We start from the raw sequence: 4,008 nt of genomic DNA on the forward strand, positions 1-4,008 counted from the left end.
TTTTGATAGTGTGAGTGGATCTCCGACGATCTTTGATCCCTGAGCTAGCTTGGTGACACTATAAGAAAAAGGAAAGGAAGGGGAGTAAGCTATAAAGCTTAGTAAGTTCCTATGCAAATAATAAGCATCGTAACTACACATTTAACATAGAATTAACATGATGAAAATTAGCATGAATGTTATTAAAATCTTATAGTCATAACTTACTTAATCACAACCTTACCAATGGTTCATCACATATCGAGCTCATTACATACGAGATTTATGTACATACCTGTACCAACTCGCAACATAACCATAGTCTTTCTCAACTTTGACATTCCTGTTGAACACTCAGAATATTAATGGATACTCGGAAATTTTTTACATAAGAGCCATATATGTAGCGAAAGCTTCCTCAATACTAAATAGTGATGCTCCTTTTTGAGCTATTCATGGGCCTGCTCACACAAGCTGCCAGTCAAGATGTAACTACATAGTGATGCTCACACAAGCTGCTAGGTATCCACAACTCATGCCGAACTACCTAGCCACTGGTAGGACGAACGAGACCAGCACCTGGAGCATATAAACACATGGGTTACTAGTGACATGTCACTCATATCTTATTCTATTGTTAAGGCATAATCGAGAATTTTTGCTTGTTTTTCCAATTTAGTAGAATTTGACCTAATCGTCAAAGACTTTGTTTTTCCTCTGATCTAGGTCCGGACCTTGGTTTTCTTGATCTATAATAACAATTGAACTCATTTAATATTCATATTGTTCAATTTAGTCCAAAAATCATATTATGGTAAAATTACATTTTTGCCCCTTATGTTTCACATTTTTACAATTTAGTCCCTAGGCTCGTAGAAAGAAATGTATTCCATTTCTTCAAGAAACCAATCCTAGCCGAACCATTTTCATACTCATACCAGCCCACATTTTCTATTTAATCACACTTCTACTACTCATTTTATAACTTTTACAAATAAGTCCTTTTTAACATTTTTACAGAAAATCACTTGGCAAAAGTTGTTTATCTAACACCAAACTTGTATTTTCTACCATTAGACATAAAAATACACAAATATCTACCATTGGTAAAATTCTAAACTTCATCTTTCTTTCAAATTAGTTCTTGAAATAGCTAGATTAGGTTACAAGGATTTCAAAAACATGAAAATCATTAAAAACTAGCTAGAACGGACTTACAATCGAGCTTGGAAGCTTGACAAACCCTAGCTAGGTCTTTCTCTTGTAAATTTCAGTCATGGGGTAGAAGATAAGGAAAAATTGGCTTTTATTTTGCTTATTAATTCATTTATTAACCAAATGACTAAAATGCCCCTAACTTAAAACATAATATTTCTCTTACATTTCCACTAACTTAACAAATGGTCTAATTACCATCTCAGGACCTTCAATTTCAAATTTCATGGCAATTAGACACCTCTAGCTTCTAAAACATACATATTGCACCTATTGCAATTTAGTCCTTTTAGCTAAATTAAGTGCCCAATCGATAAAATTTTCGAGCGAAATTTTCACGAAACAATTCCATGAGATTATAAACCATAAAAATATAATAAAAATAAATCTTTCTACGTTCGATTCGTGGTCTTGAAACAACTATTCTGACTAGACCCAAAATCAGGCTGTTACAACTCTCATCCTTTAGGGATTTTCGTCCTAAAAAATCTCACTGGAAAATAGGTTTAGGTACTATTTTCTCACAGCTTCCTCTGGTTCTCACGTAGCCTCTTCGACCCCATGTCGTTGCCATAAAACTTTCACTAGGGCTATACTTCTATTTCTCAATTGTTTAACTCCCCGAGCTAAGATCTTGATTGGTTCTTCACCATAAGTCATGTAACACCCCTAACTCGTGACCGACGCCGGTGTCGGACACGAGGGGTTAACGGCCAAATCCTCTCTAGATACCAACCAATTTGACATTACCAGTCAGGCTGGAAAACTGCGTCACCGTCGCCTTAAAAATCATATCTCGAGTTTCAAAACTCGGAAACTGGTTTCGTAAATTTTCCCTGAATTTAGACTCATATACCCATCCATGGATTTATTTTTAGAATTTTTGGTTGGGCCAATTGGTACAGTTTATTAGTTAAAGTCACCCATGTTACAGGGATCGACTGCTCTGACCTTCACGCGTTACAACTTGGATATCTCTCTGTACAGGGTTTAATACTGGTGTCGTTTATTTCTAATGAAACTAGACTCAAATTGGAATCTGTACATATAAGGCATGACTCCTAATTCTTTCTGGATAATTTATGGTAAATTTTCAAAGTCGCGACAGGGGACCCAGAAACCGTTCTGGCCCTGTCTCACGAGAACTTTAATATTTCTCAGTATACTACTCATATGGTCGTTTCGTTTCGTCCATATAAAAATAGATTCATCAAGGTTCAGTTCCATAATTTAGTCACTATTTAATTCTACTTATACTATTTTTAGTGATTTTTCAATCTCATCTCACTGCTGCTGTCCGCAACAGTTACTGCAGTAGACTATGCCAATTTCATGAATTTTCCCTTGGCCTTAATCATCCATCATACATGACACAAATTATGGCCACCATATCAAAATTAGAGTTTCTAAGACTCGTGGCTATAGGCTCTAGCATCCCACTCGACGACCACATAGGCCATTTTTGTAATAGCCCGATTTTGGGTCTAGTCGGAACAGTGGTTTCGGGACCACAAACTTGACAAAAAAAAATTATTTTTATTATATTTTTATAGTCTATAAATTTATGAAAATATTTTGTAAAAATTTCATTCGAAAATTTTGACGTTTGAGCACTCAATTTAGTCAAAAGGACTAAATTGTAAAAAGTGCAAAAGTTGAGTTCTTTATATATGAGGTGCCTAATTGTTATGAGTTTTAAATTGAAAGTCCTTATGTGACAATTATTCCTTTAATAAGTTAGTGAATGGATATTTGTTTGGCATTTTTGAAATTTGGTTGAAATAAAAAGGGTAATTTTGTAAATTAATTAAAATATATTAGACAAATGATAAAAGCTATCATTTTTTTTTCATTCTTTCTTCTTCAACCGTGGGAAAGAACTGAAAATGGAAGCCATGGATGAGCTCCATTCAGCCAAGCTTCTATGGCTTATATAGGTACGGTTTTTGTCCCGTTTTTAATGATTTTCGTATTTTTGAGATCCCCGAAGCTTAAATTTTCTATTTCTACAAATTGATTGAAGAGAAATTAGAGTTTAAGAATTTACCCATTCATGATATGGTTGTGTTTTGATGATTTATAGTGGATAATGAATGTTTGATGTGTTAAATATGAGTTTTATTCAATGAATTTCGGTAAAAATGTCAAAAAGGGGTTAAATTGTGAAAGTTACAAATTGGTCATAAGTGTGTGAATTAGTGAAAATTTAGAGTTTCCATAGAAGAGAAAAATGTTCATCATGTCTTAAACCTTATAGAAATTGAATAAAATTAATTTACGAGCATTGGGGCAAAAGTGCAAATATGCAAAAGTTTAGGGTCAAAATGAAAATTTGTAAAAATATGATTTTAGACCCATATGAATATTGTGACTGATTGGTAGGCTAAATGTGATGTTATAGATGATGAAAATTGAGACTTGGACCTAGAACGGAAAGAAATCGATTTATGGACGAGTATGTCCTTTTCACCTTTGTGGTATCGAGGTAAGTTCATGTGTAAATAATGTAGCATAATTGTTATTTTTAAGTTATTGATGTTAAATATATGATATGCTGATTTTTATCATGAAATATATGCTTTGTGGTTATTTTCGAATAAAATGCAAGATATGTGTATTATTTGTTAAATATAAAGTGCTACCGAGTATTGGTTTCGGTATTTTACGGAAGATGGCAAGGATATGTGTTCGAGGAAAATCCCGTTTGAACCTTAGGAATAGATTAGGATACAAGTGACATGTCACTAGGATGGTTGAGCATCCGAACTCGTCGAGTTGAGTCCGAGTTCACTTATGGATGCGAATGTTCGAACT

At 34.0% G+C, this 4,008-nt stretch overlaps 1 long non-coding RNA gene across 1 annotated transcript; it reads left to right on the forward strand.

Annotated features, from left to right (window-relative positions):
• The first annotated feature begins 3,034 nt into the window (after positions 1 to 3,034).
• LOC128296276 (uncharacterized) lies at positions 3,035 to 3,796 on the forward strand. Its single transcript, XR_008286831.1, has 2 exons — positions 3,035 to 3,131; positions 3,596 to 3,796. It is a non-coding gene; the product is annotated as an uncharacterized LOC128296276 (long non-coding RNA).
• The last annotated feature ends 212 nt before the right edge of the window (positions 3,797 to 4,008 follow it).

This window comes from Gossypium arboreum, chromosome 8 (genome assembly GCF_025698485.1).
Source record: "Gossypium arboreum isolate Shixiya-1 chromosome 8, ASM2569848v2, whole genome shotgun sequence".
Taxonomy (NCBI): Eukaryota; Viridiplantae; Streptophyta; class Magnoliopsida; order Malvales; family Malvaceae; genus Gossypium; species Gossypium arboreum.